This window comes from Bombina bombina, chromosome 5, assembly GCF_027579735.1.
Source record: "Bombina bombina isolate aBomBom1 chromosome 5, aBomBom1.pri, whole genome shotgun sequence".
Taxonomy (NCBI): domain Eukaryota; kingdom Metazoa; phylum Chordata; class Amphibia; order Anura; family Bombinatoridae; genus Bombina; species Bombina bombina.
Window position 1 is genome coordinate 720,693,250 of NC_069503.1, and position 14,134 is coordinate 720,707,383.

Sequence of the window (14,134 nt, forward strand, 5' to 3'; positions counted from 1 at the left end):
CAGGCAGTGGTTTCAGTTTGAATCTTCTGCTTATGTTTTTTCATTAACATTTTATTCTGGGTGTGGATTATTTTCAGCAGGAATTGGCTGTCTTTATTTTATCCCTCCCTCTCTAGTGACTCTTGCGTGGAAAGATCCACATCTTGGGTAATCATTATCCCATACGTCACTAGCTCATGGACTCTTGCTAATTACATGAAAGAAAACATAATTTATGTAAGAACTTACCTGATAAATTCATTTCTTTCATATTAGCAAGAGTCCATGAGGCCCGCCCTTTTTTTGTGGTGGTTTTGATTTTTTTGTATAAAGCACAATTATTCCAATTCCTTATTTTATATGCTTCCGCACTTTTTTCTTATCACCCCACTTCTTGGCTATTCGTTAAACTGAATTGAGGGTGTGGTGAGGGGTGTATTTATAGGCATTTTAAGGTTTGGGAAACTTTGCCCCTCCTGGTAGGAATGTATATCCCATACGTCACTAGCTCATGGACTCTTGCTAATATGAAAGAAATGAATTTATCAGGTAAGTTCTTACATAAATTATGTTTTTTCTCTATTTCTGGGTGATCCGGTCTTAATTGGTAGCGGTAAGGCACCTTGGTAATTGAGGTGTGGGGTTGCCTGAGGGTTATTTTAGAAATGTATTTGATGTTTATTAAATGTTTTTTTAACTTTTTTTCACATCATTTTAGCTGGGGATCGATCCTAATTTTGGATAAAATTTAAAGTGTATTTCTCCAACATAGGTGTGTCCGGTCCACGGCGTCATCCTTACTTGTGGGATATTCTCTTCCCCAACAGGAAATGGCAAAGAGCCCAGCAAAGCTGGTCACATGATCCCCCCCTAGGCTCCGCCTTCCCCAGTCATTCTCTTTGCCGTTGTACAGGCAACATCTCCACGGAGATGGCTTAGAGTTTTTTGGTGTTTAAATGTAGTTTTATTGCTTCAATCAAGAGTTTGTTATTTTAAAATAGTGCTGGTATGTACTATTTACTCTGAAACAGAAAAGAGATGAAGATTTCTGTTTGTAAGAGGAAGATGATTTTAGCAACCGTTACTAAAATCGATGGCTGTTCCACACAGGACTGTTGAGATGAAGTAACTTCAGTTGGGGGAACAGTGTGCAGACTTTTACTGCTTGAAGTATGACACATTTCTAACAAGACTTGGTAATGCTGGAAGCTGTCATTTTCCCTATGGGATCCGGTAAGCCATTTTAATAACAATTTATAAAGGGCTTCACAAGGGCTTTAAAGACTGGCAGACATTTTTCTGGGCTAAAACGTTTGTTTTATAAGCATGTTTAATGATTTATTACTCTGAGGAGTTGTTTTTATCTGGGTATGTTGGTAATAAAAACGTCAGGCACTGTTTTGGACACCTTTTTCACTGGGGGCCTTCTCTAGTCTTAGGCAGAGCCTCAGTTTCGCGCCACTAATGCGCAGTTGTTTTTGGGAGTCAGAGCATGCAGATGCATGTGTGAGGAGCTCAGATACACTGAAAAAGCGTGCTGAAGGCGTCATTTGGTATCGTATTCCCCTCTGGGCTTGGTTGGGTCTCAGCAAAGCAGATACCAGGGACTGTATAGGGGTTAAATGTAAAAACGGCTCCGGTTCCGTTATTTTTAGAGTTAAATCTTTCAAATTTGGTGTGCAATACTTTCACATACTTTTTCGCATATTCAGTAATAAAGTGTGTTCAGTTTAAAATTTAAAGTGACAGTAACGGTTTTATTTTAAAACGTTTTTTGTACTTTGTTATCAAGTTTATGCCTGTTTATCATGTCTGTACCTTCAGATAGACTATGTTCTGTATGTCAGGAAGCCAAAGTTCCTTCTCATTTAAATATATGTGATGCATGTGATAGTGAAAATGATGCCCAAGATGATTCCTCTAGTGAGGGGAGTAAGCATGGTACTGCATCATCCCCTTATGTGTCTACACCAGTCTTGCCCACACAAGAGGCCCCTAGTACATCTAGTGCGCCTATTATTCTTACTATGCAACAATTAACGGCTGTAATGGATAATTCTATTAAAAACATTTTAGCCAAAATGCCCACTTATCAGCGAAAGCGCGACTGCTCTGTTTTAGATACTGTAGAGCATGAGGGCGCAGATGATAATGGTTCTGACATGCCCTTACACCAGTCTGAAGGGGCTAGGGAGGTTTTGTCTGAGGGAGAAATTTCAGATTCAGGAAAAATTTCTCAACAAGCTGAACCTGATGTTATTACATTCAAATTTAAATTGGAACATCTCCGCGCTCTGCTTAAGGAGGTGCTTTCTACTCTGGATGATTGTGACAATTTGGTCGTTCCAGAGAAATTATGTAAGATGGACAAGTTTCTAGAGGTCCCGGTGCCCCCCGAAGCTTTTCCTATACCCAAGCGGGTGGTGGATATTGTAAACAAAGAATGGGAAAGGCCCGGCATACCTTTCTCCAACATAGGTGTGTCCGGTCCACGGCGTCATCCTTACTTGTGGGATATTCTCTTCCCCAACAGGAAATGGCAAAGAGCCCAGCAAAGCTGGTCACATGATCCCTCCTAGGCTCCGCCTACCCCAGTCATTCTCTTTGCCGTTGTACAGGCAACATCTCCACGGAGATGGCTTAGAGTTTTTTAGTGTTTAACTGTAGTTTTTATTATTCAATCAAGAGTTTGTTATTTTAAAATAGTGCTGGTATGTACTATTTACTCTGAAACAGAAAAGAGATGAAGATTTCTGTTTGTAAGAGGAAAATGATTTTAGCAACCGTTACTAAAATCCATGGCTGTTCCACACAGGACTGTTGAGAGGAATTAACTTCAGTTGGGGGAACAGTGAGCAGTCTTTTGCTGCTTGAGGTATGACACATTCTAACAAGACGATGTAATGCTGGAAGCTGTCATTTTCCCTATGGGATCCGGTAAGCCATTTTTATTCAGACAGTAAATAAGGGCTTCACAAGGGCTTATTAAGACTGTAGACATTTTCTGGGCTAAATCGATTCATATATTTCACATATTTAGCCTTGAGGAATCATTTAATCTGGGTATTTTGGTAAAATAATATCGGCAGGCACTGTTTTAGACACCTTATTCTTTAGGGGCTTTCCCTAATCATAGGCAGAGCCTCATTTTCGCGCCGGTATTGCGCACTTGTTTTTGAGAGGCATGACATGCAGTCGCATGTGTGAGGAGCTCTGATACATAGAAAAGACTTTCTGAAGGCGTCATTTGGTATCGTATTCCCCTTTGGGCTTGGTTGGGTCTCAGCAAAGCAGATACCAGGGACTGTAAAGGGGTTAAAGTTAAAAACGGCTCCGGTTCCGTTATTTTAAGGGTTAAAGCTTCCAAATTTGGTGTGCAATACTTTTAAGGCTTTAAGACACTGTGGTGAAATTTTGGTGAATTTTGAACAATTCCTTCATACTTTTTCGCAATTGCAGTAATAAAGTGTGTTCAGTTTAAAATTTAAAGTGACAGTAACGGTTTTATTTTAAAACGTTTTTTGTACTTTGTTATCAAGTTTATGCCTGTTTAACATGTCTGAACTTCCAGATAGACTGTGTTCTGAATGTGGGGAAGCCAGGGTTCCTTCTCATTTAAATAAATGTGATTTATGTGACACTGAAAATGATGCCCAAGATGATTCCTCAAGTGAGGGGAGTAAGCATGGTACTGCATCATTCCCTCCTTCGTCTACACGAGTCTTGCCCACTCAGGAGGCCCCTAGTACATCTAGCGCGCCAATACTCCTTACTATGCAACAATTAACGGCTGTAATGGATAATTCTATCAAAAACATTTTAGCCAAAATGCCCACTTATCAGCATAAGCGCGACTGCTCTGTTTTAGATACTGAAGAGCATGAGGACGCTGATGATAATGGTTCTGAAATGCCCCTACACCAATCTGAGGGGGCCAGGGAGGTTTTGTCTGAGGGAGAAATTTCAGATTCAGGGAAAATTTCTCAACAAGCTGAACCCGATGTGATTACATTTAAATTTAAGTTGGAACATCTCCGCGCTCTGCTTAAGGAGGTATTATCCACTCTGGATGATTGTAGAGAATTTGATCATCCCAGAGAAACTATGTAAAATGGACAAGTTCCTAGAGGTCCCGGGCTCCCAGAAGCTTTTCCTATACCAAGCGGGTGGCGGACATTGTAAATAAAGAATGGGAAAGGCCCGGTATACCTTTCGTCCCTCCCCCCATATTTAAAAAATTGTTTCCTATGGTCGACCCCAGAAAGGACTTATGGCAGACAGTCCCCAAGGTCGAGGGAGCGGTTTCTACTTTAAACAAACGCACCACTATACCCTAGAAGATAGTTGTGCTTTCAAAGATCCTATGGATAAAAAATTAGAAGGTTTGCTTAAAAAGATGTTTGTTCAGCAGGGTTACCTTCTACTGAAAGAATCACAGCTCATTCCACTAGGGCTGTGGCTTCCACATGGGCCTTCAAGAACGAGGCTTCTGTTGATCAGATATGTAGGGCAGCGACTTGGTCTTCACTGCACACTTTTACCAAATTTTACAAGTTTGATACTTTTGCTTCTTCTGAGGCTGTTTTTGGAAGAAAGGTTTTGCAAGCCGTGGTGCCTTCCATTTAGGTGACCTGATTTGCTCCCTCCCTTCATCCGTGTCCTAAAGCTTTGGTATTGGTTCCCACAAGTAAGGATGACGCCGTGGACCGGACACACCTATGTTGGAGAAAACAGAATTTATGTTTACCTGATAAATTACTTTCTCCAACGGTGTGTCCGGTCCACGGCCCGCCCTGGTTTTTTAATCAGGTCTGATAATTTATTTTCTTTAACTACAGTCACCACGGTATCATATGGTTTCTCCTATGCAAATATTCCTCCTTAACGTCGGTCGAATGACTGGGGTAGGCGGAGCCTAGGAGGGATCATGTGACCAGCTTTGCTGGGCTCTTTGCCATTTCCTGTTGGGGAAGAGAATATCCCACAAGTAAGGATGACGCCGTGGACCGGACACACCGTTGGAGAAAGTAATTTATCAGGTAAACATAAATTCTGTTTTTGTCCCTCCCCCTATATTTAAGAAATTGTTTCCTATAGTCGACCCCAGAAAGGACTTATGGCAGACAGTCCCTAAGGTCGAGGGGGCGGTCTCTACCTTAAACAAACGCACCACTATCCCTATAGAAGATTGTTGTGCTTTCAAAGATCCTATGGATAAAAAGTTAGAAGGTTTGCTTAAAAAGATGTTTGTTCAGCAAGGTTACCTTCTACAGCCAATTTCATGCATTGTTCCTGTTACTACAGCAGCGTCTTTTTGGTTTGATGAACTAGAAAAGTCGCTAGATAAAGCTACCCCTTTGGAGGAGATTATGGACAGAATTCGTGCTCTTAAATTGGCTAATTCTTTTACTCTAGACACTACCCTGCAATTAGCTAGATTAGCGGCGAAAAATTCAGGGTTTGCTATTGTGGCGCGCAGAGCGCTATGGCTAAAATCTTGGTCAGCGGATGCGTCATCCAAGAACAAATTGCTTAATATTCCTTTCAAGGGGAAAACGCTGTTTGGCTCTGACTTGAAAGAGATTATTTCAGATATCACTGGGGGAAAGGGCCATGCCCTTCCTCAGGATAGGTCTTTCAAGGCTAAAAATAAGCCTAATTTTCGTCCCTTTCGTAGAAACGGACCAGCCTCAAGCTCTACGCCCTCTAAGCAAGAGGGTAATACGTCTCAAGCCAAGCCAGCCTGGAAGCCCATGCAAGGCTGGAACAAAGGCAAGCAGGCCAAGAAACCTGCCACTGCTACCAAGACAGCATGAGATGTTGGCCCCCGATCCGGGACCGGATCTGGTGGGGGGCAGACTTTCTCTCTTCGCTCAGGCATGGGCAAGAGATGTTCTGGATCCTTGGGCTCTAGAAATAGTCTCCCAAGGTTATCTTCTGGAATTCAAGGAACTACCCCCAAGGGGAAGATTCCACAGGTCTCAATTGTCTTCAGACCACATAAAAAAACAGGCATTCTTACATTGTGTAGAAGACCTGTTAAAAATGGGAGTGATCAATCCTGTTCCATTGAAGGAACGAGGGATGGGATTCTACTCAAATCTGTTCATAGTTCCCAAAAAAGAGGGAACATTCAGACCAATCTTGGATCTCAAGATCTTAAACAAATTTCTCAGGGTTCCATCGTTCAAGATGGAAACCATTCGAACAATTCTTCCTACCATCCAGGAAGGTCAATTCATGACCACGGTGGATTTAAAGGATGCGTATCTACATATTCCTATCCACAAGGAACATCATCGGTTCCTAAGGTTCGCGTTTCTGGACAAACATTACCAGTTCGTGGCACTTCCATTCGGATTAGCCACTGCCCCAAGAATTTTCACAAAGGTACTAGGGTCCCTTCTAGCGGTGTTAAGACCGAGGGGCATTGCAGTAGTACCTTACTTGGACGACATTCTAATTCAAGCGTCGTCCCTGCCACAAGCAAAGGCTCATACGGACATTGTCCTAGCCTTTCTCAGATGTCACGGGTGGAAAGTGAACGTAGAGAAAAGTTCTCTGTCTCCGTCAACAAGAGTCCCCTTCTTGGGAACAATAATAGACTCTTTAGAAATGAAGATTTTTCTGACAGACGCCAGAAAATCAAAACTTCTAAACTCTTGTCAAGTACTTCATTCTGTTCTTCTTCCTTCCATAGCGCAGTGCATGGAAGTAATAGGTTTGATGGTGGCGGCAATGGACATAGTTCCTTTTGCGCGAATTCATCTAAGACCATTACAACTGTGCATGCTCAGACAGTGGAATGGGGATTATACAGACTTGTCTCCAACGATACAAGTAGATCAGAGGTCCAGAGACTCACTCCGTTGGTGGCTGACCCTGGACAACCTGTCACAAGGGATGAGCTTCCGCAGACCGGAGTGGGTCATTGTCACGACCGACGCCAGTCTGGTGGGCTGGGGCGCGGTCTGGGAACCCCTGAAAGCTCAGGGGCTTTGGTCTCGGGAAGAATCTCTTCTACCGATAAACATTCTGGAACTGAGAGCGATATTCAATGCTCTCAGAGCTTGGCCTCAGCTTGCAAAGGCCAAATTCATAAGGTTTCAATCAGACAACATGACGACTGTAGCGTATATCAACCATCAGGGGGGAACAAGGAGTTCCCTGGCGATGGAAGAAGTGACCAAAATAATTCAATGGGCGGAGAATCACTCCTGCCACTTGTCTGCAATCCACATCCCAGGAGTGGAAAATTGGGAAGCGGATTTTCTGAGTCGTCAGACATTTCATCCGGGGGAGTGGGAACTCCATCCGGAAATGTTTGCCCAAATAATTCAATTGTGGGGCATTCCAGACATGGATCTGATGGCGTCTCGTCAGAACTTCAAGGTTCCTTGCTACGGGTCCAGATCCAGGGATCCCAAGGCGGCTCTAGTGGATGCACTAGTAGCACCTTGGACCTTCAACCTAGCTTATGTGTTCCCACCGTTTCCTCTCATTCCCAGGCTGGTAGCCAGGATCAAACAGGAGAGGGTATCGGTGATCTTGATAGCTCCTGCGTGGCCACGCAGGACTTGGTATGCAGACCTGGTGAATATGTCATCAGCTCCACCATGGAAGCTACCTCTGAGACAGGACCTTCTTGTTCAAGGTCCGTTCGAACATCCGAATCTGGCCTCACTCCAACTGACTGCTTGGAGATTGAACGCTTGATTTTATCAAAGCGAGGGTTCTCAGATTCTGTCATTGATACTCTTGTTCAGGCTAGAAAGCCTGTAACTAGGAAAATCTACCATAAAATATGGAAAAAATATATCTGTTGGTGCGAATCTAAAGGATTCCCATGGAACAAGATAAAAATTCCTAGGATTCTATCCTTTCTACAAGAGGGTTTGGAGAAAGGATTATCTGCGAGTTCTTTGAAGGGACAGATTTCTGCTTTATCTGTTTTACTTCACAAAAAGCTGGCGGCTGTACCAGACGTTCAGGCTTTTGTTCAGGCTCTGGTTAGAATCAAGCCTGTTTACAAACCTTTGACTCCTCCCTGGAGTCTCAATCTAGTTCTTTCAGTTCTTCAGGGGATTCCGTTTGAACCCCTACATTCCGTTGATATAAAGTTATTATCTTGGAAAGTTTTGTTTTTGGTTGCAATCTCTTCTGCTAGAAGAGTTTCAGAGTTATCTGCTCTGCAGTGTTCTCCTCCTTATCTGGTGTTCCATGCAGATAAGGTGGTTTTGCGTACTAAACCTGGTTTTCTTCCGAAAGTTGTTTCTAATAAAAATATTAACCAGGAGATAGTCGTGCCTTCTTTGTGTCCTAATCCAGTTTCAAAGAAGGAACGTTTGTTGCACAACTTAGATGTAGTTCGTGCTCTCAAATTTTACTTAGCAGCTACTAAGGATTTCAGACAAACATCTTCTTTGTTTGTTGTTTATTCTGGTAAAAGGAGAGGTCAAAAAGCAACTTCTACCTCTCTCTCTTTCTGGCTTAAAAGCATTATCCGATTGGCTTATGAGACTGCCGGACGGCAGCCTCCTGAAAGAATCACAGCTCACTCCACTAGGGCTGTGGCTTCCACTTGGGCCTTCAAGAACGAGGCTTCTGTTGATCAGATATGTAAGGCAGCGACTTGGTCTTCACTGCACACTTTTGCCAAATTCTACAAATTTGATACTTTTGCTTCTTCTGAGGCTATTTTTGGGAGAAAGGTTTTGCAAACCGTGGTGCCTTCCATCTAGGCGACCTGATTTGTTCCCTCCCATCATCCGTGTCCTAAAGCTTTGGTATTGGTTCCCACAAGTAAGGATGACGCCGTGGACCGGACACACCTATGTTGGAGAAAACAGAATTTATGCTTACCTGATAAATTACTTTCTCCAACGGTGTGTCCGGTCCACGGCCCGCCCTGGTTTTTGATCAGGTCTGTTGAATTAATTTCTCTAACTACAGTCACCACGGTATCATAGGATTTCTCCTATGCATATTCCTCCTTTACGTCGGTCGAATGACTGGGGAAGGCGGAGCCTAGGGGGGATCATGTGACCAGCTTTGCTGGGCTCTTTGCCATTTCCTGTTGGGGAAGAGAATATCCCACAAGTAAGGATGACGCCGTGGACCGGACACACCGTTGGAGAAAGTAATTTATCAGGTAAGCATAAATTCTGTTTTTTTTCTTCGGTTATTTTAATTGAATATTAAAAAATTTTAAACTTATCTGTACAAGTTTATTTACTGTTTCACAACATGTCTGATATGGAGCAAGAGCCTGCACTCATGAATTTATGCTTATTATGTTTAGATGCACAAATTGCAGCTCCTATGCAATTTTGTTCTTCATGTGTCAAGAAAACCTTGCAAAATAAAAGTACATTTTTTGAGCCTAATGTCTCTCACGATGATACTGTTAAAATAATACCCCAGCTTTCTCCTGCTATGTCCCAAGCCTAAATGGCGTCACATGCAGTGCCCTGCATTTCCTCTATAACCCCTAGTGGAGTTTATTTAAAAGCATACATTTCTGCCCAGGTATATTCAGCGGTATCTGCGGCATTAGCTGCCATTCCCAGATTACAGGGAAAACGCAAGAGGAAATCTAGAAATTCAGAAAGTAAGGTGCCTGTCCTCAGTTCTGCTTCCCAAGTTGCCCTTTCTCATAAGTCTGATGAGGAAGATACTTTGGGACTTTCTTAGGTTGAAATATCGGATTCGGATAGTATAATTCCTTCTTTTGAGACTGAGGTGGTATCCTTCAGATGTAAGCTTAAACACCTTCATCTATTGTTAAAGGAGGTTTTAGCTACTTTAGATGACTCCGATACCCCTGTCCTTGTCACTCCTTAGAAATCTAGTCAACTTTCTAATAATCTAGTAATAGTTTCTTTGATGAACCTTCCATTTCGGAGGTTTTTCCTGTGCTGGACCTTGCTAGGGAGATGATCTCACAGGAATGGGAGAAACCAGGGGTGTCTTTTTTTCCCCATCTCCCATTTTTAAGAAAATGTTTCCTGTCGAGGACTCCATTAAAGGCCCTTGGTATACTGTACCCAAAGTTGAAGGGGCTATTTCCACTCTAAGAGAACTGCTATTTCTATTGAGGATAACTGCTTTTTAAAGCATCTGATGAACAAGAATCTGGAGTCTTATTTAAAAAAAAAATGTTCATCAAGGTCTCCAATGGCAACCTGCGGTGTGTATTGCCACTGTGATTAGTGCGGCATCTTATTGGTTCAACGCCTTGTCTGATTCTCTTCAAGTAGAGACTTCCTTGGATGAAATTCAAGGGGAAACAATCAAAGAAACCCGCAGCTGATTCCAAATCAGCATGAAGGGTTTGTCCTTCCGTGATCGGATCAGGTGGGGGCAGACTTTCTCAGTTCTCTCAAGCCTGGATACGAGACGTCCCAGATCCCTGGACTGTGGACATAGTATCCCAGGGTTAGAAATTGGAATTCAAGACTTTTACTCCCTGAGGCAGATTCCTTCTCTCAAGATTATCTGCAGACCAGAAAAAAAAGAGAGAGGCGTTCTTGAAATCTATACAACATTTTTACTCCCTGGGAGTGATAGTTCCAGTTCCAGCACAGGAACAGGGTCTCAGGTTCTACTCCAACCTATTTGTGGTTCCCAAAAAAGAGGGAACTTTCCGTCCCATTCTAGACTTGAAGTGTCTAAACAAGTTTCTCAAAGTTCCATCCTTCAAGATGGAGACTATACGCTGCATTCTTCCTTTAGTAGAAGAGGGTCAGTTCATGACAACCATAGGCCTAAAGGATGTGTATCTTCATGTTCCTATTCACAGGGACCATCACAGATTCCTGAGATTTGCCTTTCTGGACAAACATTTCCAGCTCGTGGCCCTTTCATTTGGTCTAGCCACGGCTCCCAGAATTTTTTAAAAGGTTCTGGGGGCTCTTTTGGCAGTGATCCGTTCTCGTGGAATTGCTGTGCTCCCTACCTGGACGACATATTGGTTCAGGCGCCATCTTTTCAAGAATCTCACACAGATATATTGTTGATTTTCTTTGTTCCCATGGATGGAATGTGAATCTGGAAAAAAGCTCCCTATTCCCTGCTACAAGAGTAGTGTTTTTAGGGACCATAATAGATTCTCTATTGAGGAAGATTTTTCTAACAGAGGTCAGGAATAACAAAATCATTTCCTCTTGCTTCTCTCTTCAGGCTACTGCTCATCCTTCAGTGGCTCAATGTATGGAGGTATTCGGTCTGATGGTGGCTTCCATGGACATCATTCCTTTTGCTCGATTCCATTTGCGAGCTCTCCAGTTGTGCATGCTCAGACAATGGAATAGCGACCATGCGGATCTATCTCAGAGAATAGAGTTAGATCAGTCATCAAGGGATTCTCTCCGGTGGTGAATTTTTTCAGGAACATCTGTCTCAGGGCACATTCTTTTGGAGACCTACCTGGGTGATCTTGACTACGGACGCCAGCCTGCTGGGCTGAGGAGCAGTCTAGAACTCGTTAAAAGCCCAGGGCCTTTGGACTCGTGAGGAGTCTGCTCTTCCCATCAACATCTTGGAGTTGAGGGCGATTTACAATGCTCTATTGGCTTGGCCTCAGTTGTCCTCAGCCCAGTTTATCAAGTTCCAGTCAGACAACATAACCTCTGTGGCTTACATCAATCACTAGGGTGGAACTCAGCGTTCCTTAGAAATGAAGGAGGTTACTGGGATTCTTCAGTGGACAGAGACCCACAATTGCTGTCTATCTGCCATCCACATTCCAGGAGTAGACAACTGGGAAGCGGAATTTTCTGAGCAGACAGACTTTTCATCCTGGGGAGTGAGAACTCCATCTGGAGGTATTTTCCAGCTTAGTCCTCAAATGGGGGGTGCCGGAGTTAGATCTGATGGCGTCCCTTCAGAACGCCAAGCTTCCAAGGTACGGTTCAAGGTCAAGAGATCCACAGGCAGTTCTGATAGATGCTGTGGCGGTTCCTTGGGTTTTCAGGTTGGCATACCAGTTTCCTCCGTTTGCTCTCCTTCCACGAGTCATTGCTCGTATCAAACAGGAGAGGGCGTTGGTGATTCTAATAGCCCCTGCGTGGCCTCGCAGGATCTGGTTTGCATACCTAGTGGAGATGTTATCTCTCCCACCTTGGAGACTACCTCTGAGGAAGAACCTCCTGATTCAGGGTCCCTTCCTTCAACCAAATCTTGTTTCTCTGAAGCTAACTGCTTGTAGATTGAACGCTTGGTTTTTCTGAGTCGGTCATTGAGACCATGATTCAGGGTCGAAAGCCTGTTACTAGAAAGATTTACCATAAGATATGGCGTAAATATCTTTATTGGTGTGAATCCAAGGGCTACTCTTAAAGTAGAATTAGAATTATAGAATGTAATCTTTTCTTCAGGAAGGCCTGGAGAAGGGATTGTCAGTCAGTACCCTGAAGGGTCAGATTTCTGCTTTATCAGTTTTTCTACATATAGGTTTGGCGGATGTGCCAGATGTGCAATCTTTTTGTCAGGCCTTTGTCAAAATCAGGCCTGTCTTTAAGTCTGTTGCTCCTCCTTGGAGCCTTAACCTTGTTCTTAAAGTTTTACAGCTGGCTCTGTTTGAGCTGTTGCATTCCATAGACATTAAGTTGATATCTTGTAAGGTTTTGTATCTTGTTGCTATCTCTTCTGCTCGAAGAGTCTCGGAACTCTAAGCTCTGCAGTGTGATTCCCCGGATCTTATTTTTCATACTGATAAGGCATTTCTTTGTACTAACTTAGGTTTCCGTCCTAAGGTTGTTTCTAATAGAAATATCAATCAGGAAATTGTTGTTCCCTCTCTGTGTCCTAATCCTTCTTCCAAAGAGTGTTTGTTATACAATTTGGATGTTGTACGTGCTCTTAAATTCTATTTACAGGCGAATAAGGATTTTTGCCAGTCCTCTGTCCTCTTAGTCTTTTTCTCTTGGAAACGTAAAGTTCAGAAAGCTACTGCTACTACTCTTTCTTTTTGGTTACAAAGTATAATTCATTTGGCTTATGAGGCTTCTGGACAGCAGCCTCCTTAGAGAATTACGGCTCATTCCACTAGAGCTGTTGCCTCTTCTTGGGCTTTCAAAAATGAAGCTTCTGTGGAACAAATTTGCAAGGCTGCAACTTGGTCTTCTCTACATACTTTTTCCAAATTTGATACTTTTGCCTCGGCTGAGGCGTCTTTTGGGAGAAAGGTTCTTCAAGCGGTGGTGCCTTCTGTTTAGGACTGCCTGCCTTGTTCCCTCCGTATTTATCCGTGTCCTCTAGCTTGGGTATTGGTTCCCAACAGTAATTACTCAAGCCGTGGACTCACCATATCTTAGGAAAGAAAAACAAAATTTATGCTTACCTGATAAATGTATTTATTTCCGGATATGGTGAGTCCATGGCCCCACCCTTTATTTTAAGACGGTTCTTTTGACTATAACCTCAGGCACCTCTACACCTTGTGTTACTCCTTTTTCTCCATTTTCCTTCGGTCGAATGACTGGGGGTTGTGGGTAAGGGAGTGATACTTAGCAGTTTAACTGTGGTGCTCTTTGCCTCCTCCTGCTGGCCAGGAGTGATATTCCCAACAGTAATTACTCAAGCCGTGGACTCGCCATATCTGGAAATAAATTTATCAGGTAAGCATAAATTTAGTTTTTTTGTAATTTTCCCTATGGGCATTGCAACCAGACTTGTCTGGGGTTAACTGTCTGGGAATCTGGGGACAGCACAGCTTCCTGAGAGTGCTATTGAGCACCCAGGGCTGAGCATGTTGCAGGGTCATAGGATGTTTACCCAGTCCAGTCTGAGAGTGCTGTCCCCTTCCGTGTTATTTAATATAACCGTGTTGGTTATGCAAAACTGGGGAATGGGTAATAAAGGGATTATCTATATTTTTAAACAATAACAATTTTCAAGTAGATTGTCCCTACTTTTCTTTGGGATTTGTCACAATGAAGTTGATTCTTTACTGCACATATTCCATTTCACTAATAGTCATGGAAGCTACAGTGTACAACAGTGTGTTGGTGTCTCCCTCATTATCACAGTTTTAGGTTTGGTGTATCATGTAGGATAGGGTCCCACTATTACTTCACTATGAAAGCTCTATTTCTAAAATATCAGTTTGGGAGATATTTGTGTTTATTAAAAATACCTGCACCCATTCTTATAT

General features: G+C 42.9%; 1 protein-coding gene across 2 annotated transcripts in view; it reads left to right on the top strand.

Annotated features, from left to right (window-relative positions):
• SIRT5 (sirtuin 5) overlaps positions 1–14,134 on the top strand; it is a 191,870-nt gene that overhangs the window by 120,804 nt on the left and 56,932 nt on the right. The window lies entirely within an intron of this gene.